The sequence below is a fragment of the Mobula hypostoma genome, chromosome 3 (genome assembly GCF_963921235.1).
Source record: "Mobula hypostoma chromosome 3, sMobHyp1.1, whole genome shotgun sequence".
Classification (NCBI taxonomy): Eukaryota; Metazoa; Chordata; class Chondrichthyes; order Myliobatiformes; family Myliobatidae; genus Mobula; species Mobula hypostoma.
Genome location: NC_086099.1, coordinates 150,198,434 through 150,211,548, shown reverse-complemented (window position 1 = coordinate 150,211,548; position 13,115 = coordinate 150,198,434). Strand labels below are relative to the sequence as shown.

General features: G+C 40.6%; 1 protein-coding gene across 3 annotated transcripts in view; it reads left to right on the top strand.

Moving 5' to 3' along the window:
• Positions 1–9,036: 9,036 nt before the first annotated feature.
• Positions 9,037–13,115, top strand: part of poc1bl (POC1 centriolar protein homolog B (Chlamydomonas), like) — a 48,731-nt gene continuing 44,652 nt past the window's right edge. Inside the window, exon 1 of one of the 3 annotated variants that reach the window (XM_063043851.1) lies at positions 9,037–9,253. The gene's annotated coding sequence lies outside the window, so the exon portion shown is untranslated. The remainder of the gene's footprint in view (positions 9,254–13,115) is intronic. The other 2 variants (XM_063043850.1, XM_063043849.1) reach the window with 2 other exon arrangements.

The window sequence follows — 13,115 nt, the reverse complement described above, 5'->3', positions numbered from 1 at the left end:
CCCTCAGACATCTACTTGGGATTTTAAATTTTAACAAATTTCCTAATTATTTTCATGAAATATTAGAGAATTTTATCTGTGGTGTTGCATAATAAGGGACAGTACTTCCCACACATGGAAGTGTGAACCTGTGAAGTGATTTAGCAGATTATGTGAAAAATCAACAATCAAACTAATCAAGCAGAGTTCACAGTGGGTCAATGTGAGTCATCCACATGCAAGTAAGAAGTATTGAACTGTTTTCCAAACGATGAAAAACTTAAAAGAGTAGAGGAACAGAAAAATGTGGGGATACAAATAAACAAATCATGAAAGGCCATGATTTGCATCTTCCTGCTCCAGCACTGTTTATTTTTCAATCACAAACAAGCGAAAATCTGCAGATGCTGGAAATCCAAGCAACACACGCGCAATGACATGTCAGTCCACGGTCTCCTCTATTGCTGCGATGAGGCCAAACTCAGGTTGGAGGAGCAACACCTTATTATCTGGCTGGGTAGCCGCCAAACTGACGGCATGAATATCGATTTCTCAAACTTCTGGTAATGCCTCCTCCCCTCCCCCCCCCAACTTCACCATTCCCCATTCCCTTTTCTCGCTCTCACCTTATCTCTTTATCTGCCCATCACCTTCCTCTGGTGCTCCTCCCCCTTTTCTTTCTTCCATGGCCTTCTCTCATATCAGATTCCCCTTTCTCCAGCCCTGTATTTCTTTCACCAATTAACCTCCCAGCTCTTTACTTCATCACTTTCCCCTCTTGATTACACCTATCACTTTGTGTTTCTTCCTCCCCTCCCTCCACCTTCTTACTCTGACTCCTCATCCTTTTTTCTCCGGTCCTGATGAAGGCGCTCATCCCGAAACGTCGACTTACTCTTTTCCATTGATGCTGCCTGGCCTGCTGAGTTCCTCCAGCATTTTGTGAGCCTGTTTATTTTTCTTTGTTTCTTTTGTTCCCATCGAACTTGCTCTATTCACAGCTTCTCCAGATAGATCAACTGTAGTCAACAAACCTTTGTTTTAATTTCCTACCAGGTACCAACACAACCTGTGCCAATTGGATACTCTTGGACTACATCCCATCACAGATATTAACCATTCTTTTTTTCATTTCCTCTCTTTCCGCAGTTATAAAGAAAGGCTAACAACGATTACTGAGGGGGATGGCCACAGAGGTGCTCTCTACTATCTGAGCTTCCCTTCCCTTCCCTGACAGTCACCCACTTATCTAACTCCTGCAGCCTCGGGGTGACTAACTCCCTGTAGCTCCTAACTATCTCTTGCTCACTTTCCCTAATAAGCAGTAGGTCATCAAGCCGCAGCTCCAGATCTCTAACACAGTCTCTCAGGAGCTGCATCTGGGTGTACCTGGTACAGATGTGGCCATCAGGGAGGCTGGAAGATTCCCAGGATTCCCACATCTGACACACAGAGCAAAGTACTAACCCTACAGACATGCTCTCTATTCCTCAAAAAATGCAAGGAAAAACGGCCCACTTGCCCACTTACCTCACTGAAGCCCAAATGAGCCAAAGCCCTACCACTCTGATGCAGACTACTCCACTCAGCATCCTTTTACGCCTGAATTTTCCCTGCTCTCCAACTCATGACTGGTGCGCTGGTTATGCACGGCAGCTTTTATTTCAGATTTCCAACATCTGCAGATTTTCCCCTTTTAAATCATAATAAATTAGTTGTAATAAAATAAAGTTTAATAGAAGTTCCCAGGAGTAGATTGTCACTCTTTTCCCGAGGGAGGTCAAATCCAAAGAGAAAAAGTAATGTTTCAGTTGTATTGAGCCTAAAATGGAACAGAGATGCATGCTGTTCAGGGTGCTTATTTAAGGAATGATGGTTTAGTCTTGGAAGATGTAATGCATGTTTTCTCGTGTGTCTATGAAGCTTGAAGGATCATTTGCACAGATATGGTATGTACTCCCTTGAACTTACTTATGTGTGATTCAATTGAGACACTTAAAAATATTCACAGAATTGGATGGGGAGAAATTAAGTTATTTTCTTTGTGATTTTAGGACACAACAACATAATCTTAACATTGTAACTAGCCTATCAGGCATGGTATCTGAAAAGAAAATATAATTTAAAGAGAAATAATGAAACTCTTTTCCTCAAAACCCAGTAGACGCTGGCACATTTAAATCTTAAGACTGAAATAGAAATCCTTTTGTGAGAGATATCTCTGGAGCAAAAGGAGGTAAACTGGGTTTGTCAAGTTCAACTGTAATCAAAATGAGAAAGGGAATTAAACACACAGAGATGAATTCTTAATGTTCATGAGAGTGAAAAGCTTCCTAATGAATGCTTTTTTAAAATGGAGTAAGTACAGTAACAGAAGTCGTATATCTTTTCGATAGCCCCAAAGCACGCTGTCTTAATGCTTGTTGCTTGGGATGTACTATACTGGGACTGAAGTTCTCTTGCACCATTAACATTGTGACTTTGGAATATTAATGTGATTTAAATTTGGGACCACAGAAGGGTTAGAAAAACCTGAGAAAGTTTTTAATACCAAATAATCAACTTTTAAATGAATTGTATTTTTGCCAATGAGCTCCTCCAGTGGTTGTATTGATAAATCCAAGGTGTTGCATGTCCTTACAAGTTTCAGTTTTAGGAGCCAATTTTGAACCATTTCGAGTTACGCATTAACATAATAGCACACTGAGGAAGTAATGTGCACTATCTACGTACACTTATTGGCCACTTTATTAGGCACACCTGTACACCTGCAAATATCTAATCAGCCAATCATATGGCAGCAACTCAATGCTTAAAAGCATGCAGACATGGTCAAGAGGTTCAGTTGTTGTTTAGACCAAACGGCAGAATGGGGAATAAATGTGATCAAAGTGTGGAATGATTGTTGGTGCCAGACGGGATTGTCTTTTCACACACAACCGTCTCTAGAGTTACACAGAATGGCATGAAAAACAAAAAAACACATCCAGTGAGTGACAATTCTGTTCGTGAAAATGCCTTTTTAATGAGAGAGTTCAGGAGAGAGTGGCCAGACTGATTCAAAGTGACAGAAACTTTCAAGAGGATGGGTTACAGCTGCAGAAGTCCATAAACATGCTCTCAGTGGCCACTTTATTCGGAGGTGCCTAATAGAGTGGCCACTGAGTGTAAGGGTAACATATTTATTCTTGTGAATCAAGAATTGTTATTTAATCAATAAGTTATTCTCTTCATTCGATATAATAACAATTTAAAAAGAGAATCATTTTATTGTACATGAAACAAGCACAATACAAATTGCCTCCAAAAACTGATATTTTATTATATGTGAAGCAAGATTTCCCTTGAAGTATGATATTAGCGTTTGTCCACAAGTGCAAAGTGCAATTTTGCATAAACAATTCTCTTTTTTTTTACCATTTGAGCAATTTACTAAGTGATGGTAATCCACTGTGATTCAATGTTGTAAAAAAAATTAAAAATGAGAACTTCCAAGTGTGGCAAGTACTTTTTATAGACACCGTATGATAACTGTAGTTTTAAGCCTTTAAAAATAAAACCTCTGCACCGAAGTTTAAAAGGGTGGGAGGTGAACTCTGAAACATGGAAAATTCTTACAGTTTGACAGGGCAGAGGAAAAGATACTAGCTGGGATATCTAGAACCAAAGGTAATGGTTACAAATCAGGTTTGTCCATACAGGCCAGATATCGAAAGTAATTTGCTTACCAAGAAGATTATTGAAATTAATCAATTAAGAGACTGAAAATTCAGCCATTGAACATATTTGCATGATATGTTTAATAGGTTGTTTTGCTATTAAGGGAATCAAGGAATTCTGAGTTGTTATAGGAAGACAATGCAGATATAAAATATCAGCTATGGTTTTAATAAGTTGCAGAGCATGTCATCAATCATCAAATGTCTGTTACACTGCTGGCATTTAGGGCAGCTTTTGCTGTTTCTGTAACAAATTCTCTTTGACCATTCAGGGCTGTTGGCCCTGAGCTGAACCCCCAAACCTGGAGGCCTGGTGGACCATTCTTAGTCTGGCCTCTACTCTTTTTGAACTGTTTGGCATGGATGACCCTACGAAGAGTCAAAGCACAAGCCCCTGACTCCAGCCAACATAGCTCTCCAGGTCATCAAGGCACACAAGCCTCCATAGGTTGCAGAGCACCTGCAGGAGTTGAATGCCCTGCTCATGTTTCCATTTTGATACCCTTTTTGGCAAGGTGTTGGAAATGCCCTCAAACTATTTTAAATCTAGTTCCCCTTTCCTTACTTTGCAATGTATTCAGTATGATGAATGCAGCTTTTGAGACAAATTATTGAAAATATATGTGTGGCATGGCTATCAATTAAATCCTAAAGGATGCTATTAGCAAACTACAAGACAGTTAAAGAAACTAACGTGATTGAGACTCAAGTGCTTAGAGTACTGAAAACACAAACAAAAACTTAGGGTCAAGGAAGTGCATATTTATATACAAATGAAACCAGTTACCCTCTGGTTGTTGGAATATTTAGAAATGCAAATACAAAGTATGTAAATTTTATGTTTACTAAGAATAGAGACCAGCTACTATACTTAGCATTGTGCGGGCCTTTGTGCAAGCAATCATGATGGGTGCACTTATTTCCATGCAATTTGATTTAACAGTATTCCTCATAAAGAAATAAAATCTAACATAAATATATAATTATTCCATGAATAATTTAATAATATGGCTGAAATTATACAGTTCAACAAAAGTTATCATAAAAACATAGAACATAAATTGTGTACAAAAATTAGTTGTTCTTTTTAAGTCAGTATGTTCCAATGCACAATATGTAAACTTATTTGATTTCAATGTTGAAATGCTTCAGAAAACACTGATTATTTCTTCGGCAAAAAAAATTATCTCCAGTTCTGAAGGATCTGACAAATTCTCACCAATGGGAAAAGCATTGTGCTTTGTGATCAAAGCAATCAACTTATTGTGATTGTCTTTGTACCTTATTAATGAACATAGCTAAACAATGTTGAACAGGGACCTGAAAACACAATTTGTAAAGGTAAGTCATCAAAATGTAGGGAACCAACCTAAAATAGCATCCATTACCCTTGCTGGATCTGCTAAGTTCCTCCAGCAGTTTGCTTTCTGAAATTATTATCTATTACTGATATCCAAGATAAATTGCATTATGCTTTAGTTAATATTTTGGCTATAATTATTAAAAATTCAGTAGTTAGATAATTTTAGTTTGTTCAGGCCAATGATCAATTTTATAGGATTGGAGTGAGTGAAACCAAATTGTAGCATCAGTTTCATTTTAAGATGGAGATAATTGTAGAAAAGCTGCAAAACATTTCTGGTCTTTTTATAGTGGAACCAACAGATGGTCATGAGAACTGAAAGAGATATTAATATATAACTTGAATGCATTGTATTGGATATTCACTGTTCAGGGCCAGGAGACTTTTTTTTGCTAAACTGAGCTTTCTGAGCACAGCAGCTGACACTTATAAATGTTAAAGAGTTTTTGAGTAAGTTAAACTTCCAACCAATAATTTTTGTTCAGTGGCTTGTTGTAAACGGAGCCAGTCTTCAGTTCTTAATATAAATGGCAAGCAACAATCAGTTGTAAGTTTTTTTTAAAAAAAGGCAGCTTTGCAAACAAGCACTGTCAGAAGCAGACTTGCTGGCCCCACAGCATGTGGATTTATGGCTCAAAGGGTGCAGTGTAAGACAATGGGTACGTTAACTGAGCTTGTTTCAAACTAGATAATGCTGGCTAAGTTGTTTAGTTCAAGGAAGCTTGCTGGTCAGCTTGATATTATCATTTAGCATATCAAATAGCTGATCTGTTTTTCAAGATTTGTGTGCCTAGAAAGTCAGCTTCACTGAATTAATTGTGGGCATCTGGGTTCTCTGTCTCTAGAAGCTTTCAGACCAACTGTATTAAAAGGTATCTGAAATATAAAATATCATGTGTGTGAAGTCACCCGAGTGGCTGAGAACCAGTATAAATGAAGAACCCAGTCCAAGCTTATTAGGAATGGTCCAGGGACATCACGAAGAATGACAGAAACACAGGGTGAACTACAATCCATTCCTCTGCTTTTGATTTCTACGACAGATGACTGGTTCATCTGCGGCTCATGGGTATGTCTTTTTAGCTCAGATGATTTATACCTATGTTTTGGAAATACTTTGTGTTTTAGAAATGGATTGTAATTTGGAAATCTTATATAAGATAGAAATCTGAGTTTTAAATGTGTTTTAAGAATTTTGTCTGGATTTAAGTGTGTATCACTGAAAATAAATAAAACTCTGTTTAAGCAACACACACAAAATGCTGGTGAAACGCAGCAGGCCAGGCAGCATCTCTGGGAAGAGGTACAGTTGATGTTTTGGGCCGAGACCCTTCGTCAGGACTAACTGAAAGAAGAGATAGTAAGAGATTTGAAAGTGGGAGGGGATGGGGAGATCCAAAATGATAGGAGAAGACAGGAGGGGGAGGGAAGAAGCTGAGAGCTGTAAAGTTGATTGGCAAAAGGGATACAGAGTTGGAGAAGGGGGAGGATGTTTAAACTATCTTTAAACTACTTTGTTAGCTGGATGTATATCCTCCTTGGTTGGAAGACTGACCACTGCTCAAATAGTGGGTATGTGCAGTTAAACTTGCCATGGAGGATGAACAGAGAAGTGAACAAGTTTTGAAGGGTGGGCAGTTACTGTATAACCTCCCTTTATTGAGGGTACCAGTAGCTATCTGTATTTGAAACAGCTTAAGATCCTCTTTTGAGTTTAGAACTTCATGGTCAGTAAACTCAACACCATCACAGCATTCAAGATCAACTGCAATCCTGTCCATAGAAACAGAAATTTCAAGATAATTATCTCATGGGTTTTATTTTCATGGTGTTATGAAAATAATAGAGGATGGATATGAGTTGCTATGACTCCAAATGTTGTTCGCTTCAATTGTTTGCATGATTTGTATTTTTTTCCTTTCTTTTGTGCATTGGATGTTGGTCTTTAATCTTTTCTTTAATTTGGTTCTCGGGGGTTTCTTGCTTTGTGGCTGCCTGTAAGCAAACACATCTCAAGATTGTCTAATTTATACATTCTGAGATAATCAATGTACTTTGAATCTTTTGAAATGTTGAACAATATGGTATGTGGTGGGAACCCAGGATGGAGAGGGGGAATATGGCTTGATCACTATTTTAGGAAAAAAAGTTTTAAATCAACTGAGTTTTTATCTTAAATAAAGTATCACTATTTTCCAGAAAAAAAACATAATGGTTCTGTAATCATTAAATTTGCTGATTCTTCTCACATCTTTAACTCCAACCCAAATTATCTCTGAGGCCGTACATAATTCATTATATTGTTATATTAGCCTTTTAGAGATCTGATAATTTACTAACCTGTGTTGCAATATTTCTTTGGGTGTCAGTTTAGATCCAGTCTGCATATTCAAATAAGTTGATCACAATCTATTTATAGTTTTTAAACACACAGGGCACTGCTTTTGCACATAAACCATTCTAATAGAAATCCAGTATTGCCGCCCCTCCCATGGCACTACAAATTTCTCTCATACATTATTTAAGTGATGTTTTTCCAAATGGTCTCAAAAGCAACCATAATTGACTGATATTGTAATGAACTGTGCAGATAAATAAAATTTGAGATAATGATATGCATTCAACTCCGGGATAAAGGCACACCTTTTGGGAGCCACTGACATATTTGCCAGAGATAAAGTGCATTTATATTTTTCTCAGTGGACAATAACGTATGACACACACCAGTTATAACTGAGTTGCCCAGCGACTCCCTGGCGTGGGCCATGAAGAAACAGAGGGATCTGAAGTGTTGGTTTGAGTTGCCACGATACAGATTAAGAGACGGCAGTTTGTCTAAACCACTTCATGTTCATGACATGGTTCAGGAGTTTGGGGGAAATACCGGGAAAATAAAGCAGATTATAAAACGTTGTACTAATCAAAGTCTATTAACACCCTGATACAAATTTAAAAGTAACTTGAGTGTCTGCGATTGAATACAGTATTCGATTCAATAAGATGATAGGATGGAGGAGGGGAATAGAGTGCTGAGATGTCCGGTTTCCATGTTGAAACAAGATAGGTACCGGGGTAATGACCACAACTGAGGTAAGCCGATTGTTATTGCCTTTTGCCTGAGCTGCTCCAGAAACCTCTCGGAACCCTATATCTTCTGATGCATGTCATTCAGTGTCGGGGGTCGGAAAAAAAAACAATCTGCTGAATGAACTCATCGGGTCAGACACTACTTGTGCAAGGAAATGGGCAATCAACGTTTCGGGGCGAGACCCTTGATTTGGACCAGACGCAGGGCCTTGATTCGAAATCTTGATGGTCCGTTTCCCTCCCCAGATGCTGCCTGACCGGCTGAGTTCCTCGAGCAACTTCAGCTCCAGATTGCAGCACCTGCAGCGAAGTCAGGGATCGGGCTGCCCACCTCGTGTAATACACACAACGCTGTGGGATTTCCCCGGGTCTACGTCCACTTTTCTTCATTGATGCTGCCAGACCTGCTGAGTTCCTTTAGCGTTTTAGGTGCTGCTTCAGATTCCAGCATTTGCGGTCTCTTAAGTCTCCGCTCCCGGCCAGCCCATGAAGCTTTTACAACGACAACGCTGAGTGGAGAATCACACGCCATCCTTTCTCGGCCAGATAATCGCATCCCCGCACTAAATTCCCTGCCTAACACAATCGCTGCGGGACTGAAGTCAATTTAAGACCAGCACTTTCGAATGACAACTCAGATGGCCAACAAACATCCTTACTCCTCACTCAGGATCATTCCTGTTTAAAAAAAACTTATAAAGGCTGAGGCAGAAAAAATGAAGGGCAAAGTTAAAAGCGAGAACGTGAACGTTGGAGGGAGAGGATTAGTTGATTTATTTAGTCAACAAAAAGATGAGGATGTACAACCCCACGAAGGAGGCGATGATAACTGGGGAGCATCATGTTCGCCCGCTTCCACCAGTCGCCTGTCCCACAATGCGCTGTGCTGCGGCTCGGGCTCCGAGTGTGAGGGACAGGGACTTCCTGGCACAGACACAGCACGCAACGGAACGAATCCGGAGCCTCCTATTTATGACTACTAGGTGGGTCTGGGCCGAAAGATACCCGCCCTCCCGCTGCACTCTCCTTGCTCTGCTCCAGTCAGCCAGAGTCGCTTGGACCTTTGGCCGGAATGGGGTGGCTCGGCGCCCCGAGCGCGGCCGCGGTGAGTGAGCTGCAGCTATCATCCCCGCCCCCTTCTCTCTCTCACTCTCTCACTCTCTCGACCTCCCGCAACTTTCTCCCCTGCGGCAGTCACACTTTAAGAAAAGTTTGTAAGTTGCTGGAGCCCAGGCCGCGTTTGCAACACGTAGTTGATGAACCCCTTTCACGGCGGTTCGGCGCTGCTCTTTCACAGCCAGTACCCATTCCTGGCGGTCGTGGGGCCGAAGGCGTGGCAGGTTCCGCCGGCCAGCCTCTCTAAACAAGTTTGAGTTGTACTGCTCAGCCGACGGTACGCGGCGAACGGGTTAACGGGCGCTTGTTGCTTCCGACTGCCTCTTTGCGCTTCTCCCGTTTATGCTTCTGGTGTTGGGGGGTCTGGACTTCGCCCTCAATAGTGTGTTTTCGGGGTTGACAGTCACACTGTAAGAGCTTGGAAAAACTACTGCCAGCAATTCGATGTCATTTTTGAGGCAGTCGTAGTTCCTTAAAGGGTAGATAATGTTTTGGTTCTGTTGCAGCAGTTACCCTGGGAAGAGTGAGGATTTGGATTTACAACTGAAAATTTGTCAGCTAAATTCTGTGATTCCTGCTGGGTCTGAATTAACCGCGGCCCTTGTACGCATACGCCTATATAGTTCTACCAACTCGCTGGGAAGTTTGTTCTGCGTGTTACAGAATGAAAACGAAACGTTCTGTCCTAGGGTTTGCAGATTTCTCGATTTTTTTCAATCACAAATTAATTACAGATTCCCTAAAAGCGAATAGTTAAAGTGTTAAAGAATTGAGCTGATACCCCGGGTAATGGGTAAACATTGAATTCTACATATTATTGCGGACTTAGCGACCAGTGGAAGTTTAGAGTTAATAAACCACATTGCTGGTTTTGTGCCCTTGTTCCTTACTTCATTGTTGGTATAAAATTGTTCATAGTCTGCCTTTTTATAATTACTTTGCGCCCATTATCAGTAAATCAACACCAAACAAGAGAAAATCTGGAGATGCTGGAAATCGAGCAACACACACAAAATTCTGGAAGAACTCAGCAGGCCAGGCAGCATCTGTGGAAAAAAGTACAGTTGATGTTTTGTGCATCCTCACCTTAAAACCACTTTGCCCTTTAAATCGGTCTCCCCTCCCCCCCTTCCAATCCATGTACCTGTTCAAATGATTCTTAAACAAAAACAGGAAGTGCGAGAAACTTCAGGAAAGAGAAGTGCTGTTAATGTTCCTGGTCATGAACCCTTTCTCAGAATTGGGAAAGAGAAAAAAAAATGTTAGTTTTACGTAGTAGAGTAGTCTCTTTTTTTTCCTCCAGCATTTTCAAGTTTTGTTATTCAAGTGTTTTCTGAGGTTGGATTCTTCTTGGAGTTTGGTGTCAGAGAGCTAAGTGGTCTCGGTTCCCTAGAATTCAACATCACCTTTTAATTTGAGAGAAAGGGACCAAAGTATTTAATATTTTAAAATTTACTTAAATAATATCAGTCATTTCATTATATTAGGAATTTCATTTTGACAAGTTTGACAGTCAACTAAGATATTAATTTATCTGGCTGTCAAAACTATAATATTACCTTGTTTTGTAGTTGGGCTGATTCTGCCCACTGATATAAAATGAATTATGATTGCAGGGCTTGATGGCTGCACATCCAATGCAGTGGGATTTCTGCTTACAAAGCTCTCCTGCATAGAGATCTACTGAGAAGAACTGGGATGAGTTCAGCTGCATAAATCACATTTGGAGTATTGAGTTCAGTTTTGGACATCCTACTCTAGAAAATATGCTGTTAAGTTGAAAAGAGTACAGGGGAGATTGATGAGGATAGTGCTGGGACTGAAATGTAAATATATGTATGAGATTGAGCAGGTTGGGACCTTTTTCATTGTAGCATGATCTAATGGAGATGTAAAAAAATCAAAAGCAGCATAGGCAGGGTGGATGCACACAGTCTTGTAAGCTTGGGGAATCAAGAGTTGGAGAGGCTAGGTTTAAGGTGAGAGGGCAGAGATTTAATAGGAACCTGAGGGACAACTTTCTCCAAAGGGTGGTTCGTGTATGGAATGAGCTGCCAGTGGAAGTGGTTGAGGCAGCTACATTAACAATATTTCAAGGGTGCATAGATTGGGAAGGTTTTGAAGGATATGGATGAAATGCAGGCAATTGGGCCTAGCTTGGATGACATGGACTGGTTGGGCTAAATGGCTGTATGACTTTATAACACTATAACTATAAATCAATAATGAACGTTTGTGTACCATGTTGGTCAGCAAGTTATGGGGCATTCAGGCATCTTGATTAGCATTTGAGGTCAAAGGCAGAATCAACACACAGAGACAAGTGAAAATCTGGAGATGGTGGAAATCTGAGCAACGCACACAAAATCCTGGAGGAACTCAGCAGACCAGGTAGCATCTATGGAAAAAAGGCACAGTTGACGCTTTGGGCAGAGACCCTTCGCAGGACTGGAGAGAAAAAGCTGAGGAGTAGATTTGAAATGGGGGTGGGGCGGGTGGGAGAGAAACACTTGGCGATAGGTGAAACTTGGAGGAGGAGGGGTGAAACAAAGAGCGAAGATGTTGATTGGTGAAAGAGACAGAAGGCCATGGAAGGAAGAGAAAGGGAGGGGTGGTGAAGGAGGTACCAGAGGGAGGTGATGGGTGGGCAAGGAGATAACATGAGAGAGGGAAAAGGGGATGCGAAATAGTGAAGGGGGGGAAGGCATTACTGAAAGTTTGAGATATTGAGGTTCATGCCATCAGGTTGGAGGCTACCCAAACAGAAAATAAGTTTCCTCCAACCTAAGTGTGGGCTGATTATGACAGTGGAGGAGGTCATGGATGGACATATCGGAATGGGAAGTGGAATTAAAATGGGTGGCCGCTGGGAGATCATGCTTGTTCTGGCGGGCGGAGTGTAGATGCTCGGCAAAGCGGTTATAATAACACACAGTATGCTTTCACGTGTTTGGGATGTAACAAGCATGTTAGAGCCAATGAATATGTTTTGAGTCAATATCACAGGTTTTGTAGGGTTTGTTACACACCAATGCATGATTTTCTTTTTATTGGTTGAAGGATGAATGTTATATAGATACCTAACTGAATTGAATCGTGTAGGATCTTTCCTGTTGATATGACGAGCTTATAATGTTTCAGCCAAAAGATGGTATCTCTGAGAATGTCACATTTAGTTCATGTCGCACTGTACCATCAGCTGAGAATATACAGTTGGGATCTGAAGTAAGATTTTAATCATTGGTGGCTAACTCTTGAAATAATAGTTCAACTGCTGAGTCAAACTGATTTAATCATAAATATTTAATATTTGCTTTTAATTTTTCATTAAATGTATACACTCAGTGCCCACTTTATTAGGTACCTAATAAAGTGGCCACAGAGTGCGTGTTTGTGGCCTTCTGCTGCTGTAGCCCATCCACTTCAAGGTTCGACACGTGTGTTCGGAGATGCTGTTCTGTACGCAACTGTTGAAACACATGGTTATTTGAGTTGCTGTGACCTTCCTGTCTACTTGAGTTAGTCTGGCCATTCTCCTCTGATCTGTCTCCTTAAGAAGGTGTTTTTGCCCACAGAACTGCCGCTCACTGGATGATTTTTGGTTTTAGCACCATTTTCTGTAAACTCTTGAGACTGTTGTGTCAGTAGATCATCAGTTTCTGTGATGCTCAAACTACCCTGTCTTGCGCCAACAATCATTCCACGTCACTTGGATTACTTTTCTTCCCCATTCTGATGTTTCATCTGAACAACAACTGAGCTTCCTGATCATGTCTGGATGCCTTTATGCATTGAGTTTCAACCACATGATTGGTTGATTAGATGTTTGCATTAATGAGCTGGTGTACAGA